Below are 15,000 nucleotides of genomic sequence, written 5' to 3'. Positions count from 1 at the left end.
TCTCCTCCCCAGTCATCATTAACTGGAATTGACCCTGGAGAACCAGCACAACACTGTGGCACCTACCTTAGTTCTCTGAGTCAATCCAGAAGGATGGCAGGATCAATGGTATTGAAATCAAGAGATCAAATCAGATAAGGATGGGTGCAACAACACCATCCTCCCCACACCAGAGGTCATTGAAAAGCACAAACAGTGCTGTTTTTGTTCCTTACCTAGGTCTGAAATCGGACTGAAAAGGATCCAAATAATCAGCTTCTCCCTGGATTGTCAAGCTACTCCCCAACCACCACATACCTCCAGAAGGGAGGTTGGATCCTGGGTGGATATTGTCCAGTATCAAAGAGTTCAGTGATGGAGGTGAGCCAAAGCCTCCATAAGGGATGAAAGAACAGCCCCCTCATTCAAAGAATTAACTTCTGCTAGGACCTACTCACATGACATCCATAGGCGGCTTTAATAAGCCAGGAGGGGCACAAATCTAAGAGTAAGTGGCTGAGCTCACAGTCCTAAGATCTCTCCCTACTTCCTCAAGTCCAGCAGGTTCAAACTGTTCCCAGGTAATCAAGTAAGACTCCACCTGACCTCAATACCTGGGAAGATTCTGGAAAAGATAATCAAATAACTAATCAGTGAACACCTACAGGCAAACAAAGTCATTACTAAAAGCCAACACGGGTTTGTCAAAAACAGATCATGCCAGACAAATCTTATTGCATTCTTTGACCAGGTGACAAAATTAGTGGACCAGAGGAATGCTGTGGATATAATTTACTTGGACTTTAGTAAGGCATTTGACAAAGTAGATCACAACCTACTACTTGATAAGATAGAAAATGAGGGTTAGACAGCATCACCACCAGATGGATCTGTAGCTGGCTGACCGGCCGTACTCAGCATGTGGTCCTCAATGGAACCATATCTACATGGAGGGAAGTGTGTAGTGGGGTACCCCAGGGCTCTGTTCTGGACCCAGTGCTCTTCAACATCTTCATCAATGATTTGGACGGGGGGATAGATAGAGAACTCATCAAATGTGCAGATGACACCAAGCTGGCAGGAATAGCCAACACTCCAGAAGACAGGTTTAGGATACAGGAGGATCTGGACAGACTTGAACACTGGGTGCTATCTAACAAAATGAAATTCAATGGTGAAAAAAGTAAGGTTCTACATTTAGGCAAGAAAAACCAAATGTATAGGTATAGTATAGGGGATACCTTGCTCAATAGTAGTAACTGTGAGAGGGATCTCGGAGTCCTAGTGGACAATCATTTAAATATGAGCCAGCAGTGTGCTGCAGCTGCCAAAAAAGCCAACACAGAGCTAGGCCGCATTAACAGAGGGATAGAATCAAGATCACACGAAGTACTAATACCACTCTACAATGCCTTGGTAAGGCCACACTTGGAATACTGCATCCAGTTTTGGTCACCACGATGTAAAAAAGATGTTGAGACTCTAGAAAGAGTACAGAAAAGAGCAACAAAGATGATTAGGGGACTGGATGTTAAAACATATAAGGGAAGGTTGATGGAATTGGGTATGTCTAGTTTAATGAAGAGAAGGACGAGGGGGGACATGATAGCAGGAAAGATATGCTAGGGATCAGTAAGAAAGAGACCAAAACAGCATATTGGCTTTATATCAATTTATCATACATGTACATCTGGAATTTTATGTATGGTTTTATATATGAAACAAAATATAGCTGGGAAAACTGTATCATATGTCTCCCTTACAAAGAAAGGCTAAAATGTTTAGGATTCTTTCGAGTGGAAATAAAAGTGAGTGAGGGAGATTAAGGAAGTACATAAAGTCATACATGTCATGAACAAAGTAGACAGGGAGAACATTCTTTTCTGTCCCTTAAAATAATTAACACACCTGATTGACAGCTCTCCCCAATTTCTCCTCCTGTTTTATATGCCCCACTAATTGTCAGACAGGAAAAAAATGCCATAAATAGCACAGAACGATTATTCACCTTGGACACTGATAATGCTGTAACTATAAAAAATGAGATCAAATCAGGGCACCACTGGGAGATCTGAAAGACCAGGTTAAGGGCAGATCATCATGGAGAAAATCTATCTATGTGGTTAAGAGTTAATAACAACTTGGTGGCATTTAGTCAATCAATCAATCAAAAATCTCTTCTATGCTATTGCATATGTCAGACATCATTATCAGTTCCTAAGATTTATACCAGTAATGTGATATTCTCAACTTCTGGAATATATGCAGTTTTGTCCATTTACATCCAACTGTGACTTTCCTAAAGATCTGTTTAAATTCACATATTGAATTTAGATCACTACCACTTATATTCTAGTGTCTGTTTTTTTATATATATATTTACTGATCTAGAATTATCAGATATCTGATGGAGGGTATTTTCTGTTTAGGTAATATTAGTTTCTTTTTCCTATTATCCTTCTTTCTCTTTAATTTGGCCTGTAAATTTTGAATATTTAATTCACAATATACTCATCCAAGTTAAGATATGCAGGTGAAGTTTCCACTATCATAAAAATATGTAACTTATACCAATCAAGATCAGGAACAATAGTTGAAAGGAGGTACATTTCTACTTCAAGGCTGTAAATAAATGGATTGTTAAAAGTAACATTCCCTTTGAGTCACTACATAAAACTAGTTTTCATAAAATATAAAACCCTTACGTAACATATCATATTATATTCATTCATTCATTCAATTTGCATAGTCATCTATCTCATGCAAGCGTTTTGCAATGGCTCATTCAAATTACACTTTACAAAGAGAATTTTTTGAAACAGGGCTGACTCTTCCACTTGACCCTGGTGCATAGCCACTGCAGCAGTTGTTAGTATTATATTTTTTTATTGTCCGTCATGAAGATTTTCTAGGATTTTCTGTCTTAAAAATCTACTTTGGTTTGAGTGGTTTGGGAATACTCCTTGCAGCACTGCTGAAAACTCTCAAGAAGCATGTCCTATATCTTTATGTTTAAAAGCAAGAGAAAGAACTCCTTGGTTAAACTTTCCATGGAGATTTTCAAACAGCTGCCCAACCCGGTCACGAAATCTGCACATGCCTTGTAACCAGAAAGCCTCTTGACATCAAATCTTTGGTATGAATAAGTATCAAAACTTATGCAGGCAGGCAGAAAAAGTCCCCTTATAAAATGAAATTGGATATCCAACTCAAGTGATGTTAATGAAAAGGAGCAACTGTGGCAAGAAGAATGCAAATTGGAGGTTTAAAAGAGGCCCAGGAGCAAATGTGAAGACCAAAGCGGTAAATGAAGGCTGACAAGTCATAAGGAATTCTTTAACAGCATCCAAGAAAAAGGAACTCTCAGGACAGAATTGGTGGGCCTGCTATACTACCAGACTGTGAGGAGTACAGAAGATGAAGAAACTGTCCAGAAACAAAAATCCAGTTTTTGCAGAGGAGGAAAAAGAAAAGCTTAACCTGAAGGTGAGACACATGACAAAGTATAGAACCATTTGATACTGTCCCATAAACACTGCTTATTTAAGTATAAAAACACACACACATATATATACATATACATATATACACATATACAATTTATGATTGCTCATTTAACAATTGTTCAAAGTTACAACAACCTTGGAAAAAGTGACAGTTGGTGGGATTGGTCTTGAAGGCTCTTTGTTTGGGCCATTTACTGTTAGCTTGTTTGGCAATTCCTTGATTGGGTATTGTTTACTTCATTAAGAACAATGATGAAGTAAACCAACACTGATAGGACAAGCCACTAGAAAATAAACAGAGAGCAAACCTCACTCTTTACTGCAGTGATGGCAAACCTTTTAGAGACCGAGTGCCCAAACTGCAACCCAAAACCCACTTATGCATCGTCGGGTGCCGGGTGGGTGTGGCCCATTGGGTGGGCGTGGCTGCGGTGGTAACAGCAGACTGAGTGGGACTAAAAAGTTCAATCAATCAATTCCAACTTTGCAAGATCTTTTTTTTTCCGGCAAGAAGTTGATTGAACCTTTTTTTTTTTTTTGTACATGGCGGCGGAGGCCTAAAGTGAAAAGGTTTTATAAAACCCAGCTGAAGGCCTAGGACTGGGGCAACGGCGCGTGTGCCCACAGAGAGGGCTCTGAGTGCCACCTCTGGCACCTGTGCCATAGGTTCGCCACCACTGCCTTACTGGCACTGATGGTATTATCTAGTTTTGGTAATGAGAGGTCAGCAAGAAAACAACCAAGCTCAGAGAGCACCAAGGACCTCTCATTTCAACCCTGAGCTACAAATATTCTCCTTTATTGATCTGATGCCCTCAAACTCCATCCCATCAACTCTTCAGATTGCACCAAATGAGGGGTAAGCACTGTGCAGGCACAGCTGCCAGCCAGTTGAAGGAGTGCATGGCGACTGCCAGAGCTGGATCCGACTCGGCTTCTTCTCCTGCCCCTGTGACCTCACACAGGCTAGACAGGGACAGCCAAAGGGCAGGTTTGTTCTAAAGCCAATGGTTTCCAGGCACATTACTCATTTGACAAATACTCCCAATAATCAGGCTAGTAGGTAAAGTAAACTCTGCACCAGAAAAGCTTGACCCCTATGGCCAGTTTATAAGAAGGAAACTGGGCCAATCTGTATAAGCTAAAGATCAGTAATAGAGAAAAAAATCTTGCTATCAGGATTTGATGCCTGGCATCTCCACTTACAAATTACAATGTTTAGCTTCATGAAAACTACAATCATTTTAAGCCTGGACACAGTGGTGGGATTCAGCCAGTTCGCACCACTTCAGCAGAACCGGTAGCTAATTTTTTGTTGCCCAGGCCCAGAATGGGCTTCCGGAAGTGGCATCCACACAGAGAACCAGTTGTTCACCACTGCCTGGACAGCTCTGTGGTATGGCTCTTCTCCATATTATTTTTGACCAATCTGGGAAATGCATTGTGTTGACATGAAAAGTAGCCATGGTATGGAGGCCTCCAATTTAACCTCAGACTTCCAACAATGCCAAATGTCATTAGAATGAATCACATTCCTCCCATGCATTATAGGATCAACAACTAATTGGGCTGAGCCAAGTTTGGTGGCAGCACGCTGCCCAGCAAATATTCCATTTATCATGCAACTCCAAAAACTATTGCTTGGAACGTTAAAGAGAAACTGTTACCATTACTGTCCTGTACTCCTTCAGAAATAATATTGAGATTCGGGAAGATGACTTTGAAGGAAATAGTCAAGAGCTGTTGTACAAGCAAAGAGGGCTGAACATTCCTTAAGTTCTGAGAAACAAGATAATTTGGAAGAGACTCTCCAGTTCCCTGGATTATAAGAATGTGGAGAGAACAATACAATCATTCTTACAAGATTCTGTTACTAGAGTCTATATTCATCAAGTATAGCTCTAACCTTCTAGTGGAATCAGTTTTCTGATCTGATCTACTAACAGTTGAGTAACAGTTCATTAAATATTTTTTTAAAATGCAATATTCCATAGTGATGAGCAATTGTAGTATGATAAGTAATGTTACTCTTCTCTGATCCAATGTGCTAAAATTTTAAAAAGAAATGGCAATGAGAACATAGAACATCAGAGTTGGAAGGGACCTTGGAGTTCAAGCATGAAATCCTATACCATTTCAGACAAATGACTGTCCAGTCTCTTCTTAAAAGCCTCCAGTGTTGAAACACCCACAACTGCTGAAGGCAAGCTGTTCCTCTGTTTGATTGTTCCCAGTGTCAGGAAATCTCTCCTTAGTTCTAGATTGCTTCTCTCCTTGGTTAGTTTCCATCCTTTGCTTCTTGTCTTGCCTTCTGGTGCTTTGGAAAATAAAGCAGCCCCTCAAATATTGGAACACTGCTATCATGTTATCCCTAGTTCTTGTTTTTACTAGACTAAAAATACCCAATTCCTGCAACCATTCTTCATATGTTTTAGCCTCTAGGACCCAGATCATCAGGATATAGGTATATCACTACACAGATGGAACCATCTCAACCAATTTGGGGGATGGGGGGAATGTAGTAGTAACTGGGGTGGCTAGCCCACCTAGAATTGTCAGTCCCATGAACAGATCTATCAACTCTGGAAGGAATTCTATTAAGAATTCTCAACTCTTCCTTTGGGGAACAGTAACAGACAATTGAGAAAGTAAAGTGCTATAGAACTGAATACTTAGCTCTCTGTTCTATATTAATGGCATTTTCTAACACCTATTAGGTTCCTGATCACCCCTCCTACAATCAGAAAGGAGTTGTGTAAAGAAAGATGTCTGCACTTCAGTCTCTGGAGAACTCTAAAGGAAAAAAAATCAACAAAATGCAGGCTCAACCATAATTGAGCCCAAAATTTCTGTTGCTAACTGAGACATTTGTTAACGCCTCATTTTACAACCTTTGTTTCCACAGTTGTTAAGTGAATCACTGCAGTTGTTCAGTTAGCAACATGGTTGTTAAATGAATCTTCTTTCCCTTTGAATTTGCTTGTCAGAACATTGCAAAGGGTGATTGCATGACCCCAGGGTACTGCAATCGACATAAATGTGAGTCAATTGCCAAGCATCTGAATTTTCATCACATGACCATAGGGATGTTGCAACGGTCGTAAGTGTGAAAAATGGCCATAAGTCACTTTTTTCAATGCCATTGTAACTTTGAACAGTCACTAAATGAACTATTGTAAGTCAACGACTACCTGTATATGAATCTGATTAGAGCTCTTTTCTAAATTTAATCTCTTTTTTCTCTGGGAAAGGAGAATACATTTTCTGTTTTCCACTAATTGCCCTTAGAGACAAAGGAAGAAAAGTAGCAAGAAGGACCAAAGGGGAATTATTATTATTTTTTTAATAAAAAAAAACATGAACAAAGATTAATGTACATTTAATGGTCTGGAGGTGAGAGACTAAAGCATGGTTTTGTTGTTATTTTGTTGCTGCGTTGCTTTGCTCACCTTGATGTAATTCCCACTGCAGACTCAGATGCACCCAGCCAACCTGTTAATGAAAATGAGAGAGCTCAGACACCAGATAAGAATACGGTTGTGACCTCTGGGAAAATAGCTATCGAAAACAAACAACTCAGTCAGGTAACCCAGGCTATCGGGAGCGAATCAGGACACCTCTGAAGGTTTCCGGTAATAAGTACAAGGCTTCTTCCTGCTAAAATAGATAACTGCATCAAGGTTTTTCCCCACATCCTGACAGCTTTTTAAAAAATGAGGGCAGGTTGTGAGGCCTAATGCACAGACGGTAAAGTTTAAAGCACAGTATGAAGTAGAGTTTAACGAATAGAGAATTTAATTGGGTGAAGGTTCGTACTCACTGTGCCTCTTTCAGTGCTTTATAGGATTATTACTCTGAAATTGTAGCCAGAAAGCAATGCAGATTGTGATTGCTGTACTTCGAACCCAAGGTGTAAAAAGGTGAACCCCAAGGAAAAAGATGATTCCGAGCTAGCACAATTTTTAACAGTTGTGTATTCCTCTACAAATTGCCAGTCATTTCTGTTCCTGTTTTCAAAAGATCCTTAATAGTATATTTCTCTTCAGCTGCTGACAGACTTTCCCTAAGCTTAATAGAATAAATTGTTCTCCAGATCAGTTTTTAAAAGCCACCTGCTTTCCATCAAAACCCATGTTTACTTGCATATAAACCCCTCACTCCAAAATAGAGACTATTCTGTCTGACATTAAATAGCCAGATTTCTACAGAATATGTGCATTCCATAAGAATAACTCTATAGTGCTTCAGCACTTAAAAATAGACCAGATCAGGGAACAGATTCCATAGGAAGACAAGAACTAGAGTTCATTGAGAGAAGCTAAATAACAGAATCTTAATAGTCTGATTGTACTTTACCTCCCTCCCTCTTATAGCCAAGTGAAACAAGGAGGAGCTTGGTTGTTGTTGTTTTCTGCAGACATTTCATTACCCAACTAGGTAATATCATCAGTGCTGGAAGGGAGTGTGATTTGATCTTTTTTTTTTTTAGCAGTTGTTGGAGTGTCTTGGAGGTTCCTTGATTAGGCTGCTGTTTACTGTTAGCTTGTTTGTCTGAATTGGAAGTTGCTTTGGCATACCAATAATGTGGTCATCTCTCTCTCTTTCTCTGTCTCTCTCTGTCTCTCTCTCTCTCTGTGTGTGTGTCTGTCTCTGTCTGTCTGTCTGTCTGTCTGTCTCTCTCTCTCTCTCTCTCTCTCTCTCTCTCTCTGTAATTAGAGAAAGTGAGAAATATAATAATTGTGACCTATTTCTTCAAAACATTTTTCAGAAGGAGGTCCTTTCCTTGTCATGATTTGTATGCATTAATATGGACAAAGTTAACAGGAGACATTGAAATACTGAATCAGCTTATTGGCTCAACTAACCATTGCTCCAATGCCCAGAGCAACTTTCCAGAATTCAAGCAGCTATTTCTCCATCTCTTTATGGAGAGACAAGGAACTGAACTTGGGGCTTTTAATATGCAAAATATTTACTCATTGAGCTATGGCTGTTTCGCTCATAAATGTGCTGTACAGATGATGTGAAAAATTACAGCTTCATTACAGGATAAGCAAATAATAATAATAATAATAATAATAATAATAATAATAATCTGCACTGTTCGTGTCTAGTCTCTTTTTCAGTTTTGCCCTTTCCAAGCAAAGATACCCTTGCAAAAATAAGAAAATATGTTCCTTTACTGCTGAGAACTATAGGAATTATTTTTAATAGGTCCTACCTAATTTCATTAATGTACACTCAGTAATATCTAAAGTTCTCCTGACATCCTTATCTCTCATCAGCTCATACTGAAAGAGACTTACAGGAAAGCCCAAAGCTTGCCAAGTATTTTAGGAGAAAATTGGAAACATCATGATTTTTTTGAAAGTTAAGAGATTGGAAAAGATAATATTGATTATGAACTGAGCAGATGGGATACTTATTCATTCTACCATCATGTTTCTGGAGAGAAAGGGTTTGTCTTTCATATTTCAAAATACGCCATCCTTCCCCAACAAAGGAAAGGTGGCATCAGAAGAACAATTTTTCAACAATGGAACATCACTGTCTTAGGAGATGTTCTCTGAAGGTGCTTAAAGGAAATTGGATGACCATCTGTTGGGAATGCTGTAGAAATAGATACCTGCACTAGACACAGAGAAAGTTGATGAGAATAATTTAACTCTTACATTCTAAGGCTCTAAGTTGCAGAATAGGTATTATGATGCTGGTTTCAATGAAAAAGGGAGAAATGCATTTTGATCCCCAAGTTCTTAGGACACTCTAGGGAGCTTATAATTCAGAAAAGTTAGAAAATAATTTATCTAATGTTAACCTACATTTTTCCTTCCCCCTCCCCCAAGAATGTGATCAGTGCCATTGTAATATTTATGGTTATAGAATTAAATCCCTAAATTTTAATATATTGTACACTGATGGATCTCAAGAACTCTTTCAGCATAGAACAGCATCTGTCTCATGATTATAAAGGAAACACACATCAGAATTTCACTTCAAAGAAGTTTCATGGGCTTGCACTCATCCATATATCCAGTATCTGCAACTGGAGTCCAGCATGAATATAGCTTTTACTTGTGTTGCTTGTGTGTACATAAGCAACATCCTTCTTTAAAAGAATTACTTGCTGGTTCCACTGACATTGCATTTATAGTAGTTACAAACCTAGCAGCTGCCTTTATATCACATGCTGAGTTTGGTTCTAAATTGGATTAATTTTATGTCTATAGACTAAATATTTAGATTGTGCAGATCCAGAAAATGGCTTAATTCCATTAAGTGTACTGTGTAATGAAGGAATTCTCAAATTGGATCAAGACCAACCAGAATGTTATAATGTTTGGGAGGAGGGCACAATTTTTTCAAAAAACTGTTCATGACTTTCTCTTTGTTTTACCTACAGCAGCTGGTGTCACAATTTTGGGGTCTCTCTGCAATAATATGGATTGAAATTTAAAACTCAAAAGGATACATTAATTTCTTATCCAGCCCTAATCCCAATGAAATATTTAGCCTATTTGGAAGAAGGGTCCATAAATTCATTCATCATTTTAAGGAGTCATAGTACTACAAAATTTGGCAACTGTTGAAGTAAATACCAAGGCAGAACAAATAAAGCTCCGAAATAAAAACCATTCAGGACATGTACATATTTATTTATTTTGCAAAAGTACCCTTGCAGATTAAAAATGTTGATTGCAACAAGTAGCAAGGACAGTTGAAATGTCTGACAGCACCAGATAGAAACAAACATCACAACAGAGGACAGTGATTACATGGTGTACATGAGCGGCATACACAGTTCCAGTGAATTTTCATTCATTTGTCCTGACAAAGAATAGTTCAAAGCCACTATAGCAGATGCCACAACTACAGCTGTGATTTTCTCAGTTTGCAGCACAATTACAAACGGCAACTACGTGTAGCCAATCTCCAGACACAATCCAGATTGGACACAAGTGAATCTACCATACAGTGGCTTATATGTTTTTTTCTGAAATTTTCATGAAACTTTAATAACCTCATTTTCCACTTATCTTGAATATTGCGATATTTTAACAATTGCATAGTCATTTTGTAACACATACATGTTTGCCCCTTAGGTTAAATGTGTACAGCATGGCAAAGTTTGAGGAATGAATATGTTTAAAAGGATGCCATTTTCTGTGCATTTTTAACATTAGTTGGATGCAGTAATGGAAATCTCTATTGTTAGCTGTGGCACTGACATTGGCATTTTTTCACGCTCTGGTTCAGATTAGGGATTCACAGATCAGTAAAAATTTCCATTTTATTGTAATCATTTGCAGGACAGTTAATCATGTTTTAAAACATTTATGTCTATTTTCTTTGCAATTTCCCATTAATACATGGGGGAAGAACCTGGAGAAATTGACCATGTATTGCAAAGTGGGAGGAAGACAGAACATATATAGTGTCATACAGAAGATGAATAATTTTCTCAACATAAGCTTTCGTTCTTTCTTTTTTCCCCAAACATAATCACCCTTCCTTCCCATCCCTTTTCAAATGGATCTGAGCGAATAAATGGGATTTTGTGCACTACTTTGGCAAAAGGAATGTTTGCAGTCTATTCAGTGCCAGGAAGGGCCCCTTTTTAATAAAATCTATAAATCTACTCCATAGAAATCCATGGTAAATTTCTTCTCCATCCATAATTCAGGCAAATATTAAAGGTTATAACTGCTTTTCCTTGTTTGGAATGCAAAGGGGAAGTTTTAAAATTGAAGTCATGCTTAGAGCTGCTGCATCTACAAAACTAAAGGATGCCACTCTCACCCACCCCTATCAAATGGTGCTCCAATAAAACCAGTTTAAAAGTAGCTTCTGATTCCTCAGATCCATTCATAGTATGTCCTAAGGCAGTGGTGGTGAACCTATGGCACAGGTGCCAGAGGTGGCACTCAGAGCCCTCTCTGTGGGCACGCATGCCGTCGCCCCAGCCCTGCCACCCCCTGTGGCCCCCTCCTCACCAGCAGCCCCCCCCAGAGGAGAGTCACCCCGGGTGCAGCCTGTGCAGAACAACGCAGCCAAGGACATGGCAGCTGGGCAGAGGGGACAAGACTCCACCCTCATGCTCCATCACATAAAGATGGTGCAGGGCGCAGACAGAGGGCGTGGCCGCCATGATGCTGCTGGGCCACCTGGGCGATGTGCTGTAGCAGGCCGTGGAGGTGTGGGTGGCCCTGCAGGCAGGAGATGTGGGGACGAGGTGGTTTTTGGGCACTCGGTCTCTAAAAGGTTCGCCATCACTGTCCTAAGGTTTTATCAGTGAGAAGTAAGCATTATTGAGTGGAAAGGATTTCCTCCACCTACCCACCCGCTGGGTACTTGGTGATTTTGTGCCAATTCAAAAGTGGTTATGGATCTATATTGGTGAGAGCAGCCAGTGAGCTGATTCAGCTCTGTCTCAACTGCAGAACTCCTGCACTGCACCAGTGAAGCTCTGCAGCCAGTGTGCTCAATCTATATCCCCACTGGTTGGAGCACTTGTTCCAATTCCTGAAGAACTGAAGAAGCTTCTTGGGTGAGAAGCAAAACGTTTTCAAAGAAAAAAACAAAGAAAGCTCAGTTGCCTTTTGAAAAGCACCTTTGGGACTTTACCAGGTCCTTTAAGGGGAAAGCTGAATTGTGGGGGTGAAAGTGACCAGAGTTCTGTCCATTTCTCCTTCTCTTGGCCTGGGGAGAAAGAGGCATGCAAAATTTCATTTTTGATGTGTGCCATTGTGCCCACAGTATAAAAATGACAATAAAGGTTATCTTATCTTATCTTATCTTATTTGTACGGTTCTGGTTTTTTCTTTCTTTTCCTCATTTGTGCAAGGTCCAGTAATGATATTTTAGTTATTTCAGTAGTGGGTCAGTGTGGAACAGCTGCTACAGTGAGTTGTAGTTTCTGCAACCTAAAACCTATTTTTATTTAGTGATTGGGAACTTCATATTGATTAAAACATTGGGCAAGCAGCTGGTTGCAAATGGATGACATGATATCATTCTACATGTGGAACTCCCAATGAGGTTCTTAATACAGAAGGAATGAGGGCTTGATAGGAAAGCAGCTTCAACCCATTACCAATACCCAGATTTCCCTTTTTCCTTTTCTTTTTTCACAACCGACTACGTGTGCTGAAAATACGAAGAAAAGGGATGGCAGGATTTATAAGTAGTCCTCATTTAGTGACTACTTGCAGTTACAACAATGATGAAAAAGTAACGTTGTGACCACTCCTTGCATTGATGACCTTTGCAGATCAGTAAAGCAAAGGAAAACTAAAGTAAGATCATAAGCACAATTGTGGTCTCATTTAGCAACCACTTTACTTAGCAATCAAGTTGTGGCTGCTAAATGAGAAGTTATCTGTATTGCATTTTATTTGTAACGAAAGTGAAGGATATATTTGTGGGGCCAGTCATAGCAGACTGAATGACATATTTTGCAGGCATTCATTGGCCACTTGAGAAAGCAGCAATTAGCTCACTAGGTTTTCCACATGTTTTCAGCATTCTAAGATCAACAGGGGGGAAGCCTCAGACTAGAATGAGGCAGGGAAGCGAGCAATAACAACAGTTCTTAGACCTATATACCTCTTCATACTGCTTTACACCCCTCTCTAAGTGGTTTACAGCGTCAACCTATTGCCCCCAACAATCTGGGTCCTCATTTGACTGACCTCAGAAGGATGGAAGGCTGAGTCAACTTTGAGCTGGTCAGGATCGAACTGCTGGCAGTTGAACAGTCAGCAGAGTTAGCCTACAATACTGCATTCTAATCACTATGCCACCATGGCTCTGGTGATGCCATGTCAGAAGGCTCTTAGTCTTATTTCAGATATAATTGCCTAGAATTAGATTCAGTCCCTACTGAAGAGAAAGGAACCCTCCCTGAACTCAGTGCACTTTCTCCCTCAACAGACACATAGTAGGAATGTGTAGCAGGCTACATTCTAAACCAAAATGGTACTTCAGAGCCATGGGGGGTATTCCTTTTGACAACACCTGTTTGCAACAGAGGACAGCCATGAGATCCCTTGGCCTTTGAATGTAAAGCATTAACCCTAATATAGTAGTCCTCAACTTATGGCCATCATTAACTCAGGAATTATGGTTATATGTCATGGTGGTTGTTATGCAGGTCACCACATGACTGCGCCCAACTTTATGACCTCTTTTGTGGCAATCATTAAGCTAACACTGTGATTGTTAAACAAACCTGTTTTCTCCAAGAGGTGTTTATTGCCGGAAATTGGAAATAAATACAGGCAAATAGCAAAAAAAAAAATATGCTGAAAATCACAGGCACATGATTGTGGGAAGCTGCAAATGGCTATAAATAGGAGCTGGTTGACAAGTGCCCAAAATCAATCCTGTGACCACAGGAGGAGTGCAACTATTGGAATTTTAGAAATGAATAGTAAATAATTTTGGGGAGATCCATCAACCCCAGTGGTGAGATTCAAATATGTGAACAACCAGTTCTCTGTATGGATGCCGCTTCCAGAAGTCCATTCTGGGCCTGGGCAACAAAAAAGTAGCTACCAGAGCTGCTGAAGTGGTGCGAACCACTGATCAACCCTCAGCAACTTTAAGATGTGTGGACTCCAACTCCTAGAATTACCCAGCCATCCATCTGGGAGTTGGAGTCCACACATCTAAAATTTGCTGAAGTTAAGAAACACTGCCACAGAAGCTTTGATGACTACCTGTATATCATACAAGGACAATCAAGGATCATTTACTCTCAAAGTAGTTGTTTTAATACCGCTCTTCAACTGCTTTTACATTTTATTTTAAGCTGTTATCCATTTATCTCATGCCCTTTTAATTCAATTAATTTAACTGGGTCCTTTTTCTGTGTACTGAACCGAAGAGTCCTGAAAATGGTAATGACAAGGGAGTGTGTGAAAGTATTGAATACATACGTGGCCTACTAATGACCCTCCAGATGCAAAATGAACAGTCTATAAAATATTTTAAAAACACAGTGAACACTCACCTACAAAAAAGGAAGTTCAAGGGATAAAATACTGAAAATATGCCACGCATAAATAGGAGGGTGACTAGGAGTAAGCCAGAAAGGTGAATGACTGAGAGGATGCTTTTAAATCCTCTGTTCCCTGTGAGCAAGGACGATAAGATCAAAGGCAATTACACAAAAGATCTGGGTCAAGCAAAGCAAGACTGGGAAGTCCCATGAGAAAGTATGTGACCTGGTTTCATATTCAACTACACACTGACTGCTGTGTACTTTTCTTGAAAGGTAAAAAAGAGGCTTAAAGTGAATCTCATCCAAGAAACTTATTTTGACAGCTGAATATACATTTCCTAGAATACATTTTTCTGGGAAAACATTTTTTTTCCACTGCCCTCTAGAAAAAAGCCACTTTGTAGAATTTTTCTTACTGTATTATTTATCTTTTCTGTGTAGGACCTACTATCCATGTCTCTCTCTCTCTCTCTCTCTCTCTCTCTCTCTCTCTCTCTCTCTCTCTCTCTC

General features: G+C 39.6%; 1 protein-coding gene across 2 annotated transcripts in view; it reads right to left on the bottom strand.

Annotated features, from left to right (window-relative positions):
- Positions 1-15,000, bottom strand: part of PTN (pleiotrophin) — a 90,485-nt gene that overhangs the window by 67,075 nt on the left and 8,410 nt on the right. The window contains exon 2 of one of the 2 annotated variants that reach the window (XM_015823391.1): positions 6,935-6,977. The exons of the other annotated variant lie outside the window; for it this stretch is intronic. The gene's annotated coding sequence lies outside the window, so the exon portion shown is untranslated. The remainder of the gene's footprint in view (positions 1-6,934; positions 6,978-15,000) is intronic. 2 annotated transcript variants of the gene reach the window in all.

The sequence above is a fragment of the Protobothrops mucrosquamatus genome, unplaced genomic scaffold (assembly GCF_001527695.2).
Source record: "Protobothrops mucrosquamatus isolate PMUCROS unplaced genomic scaffold, P.Mucros_1.0 scaffold1857, whole genome shotgun sequence".
Lineage (NCBI taxonomy): Eukaryota > Metazoa > Chordata > Lepidosauria > Squamata > Viperidae > Protobothrops > Protobothrops mucrosquamatus.
Note: the sequence above shows the minus strand (reverse complement) of the source record. Positions and strands in the feature narration are given on the sequence as shown.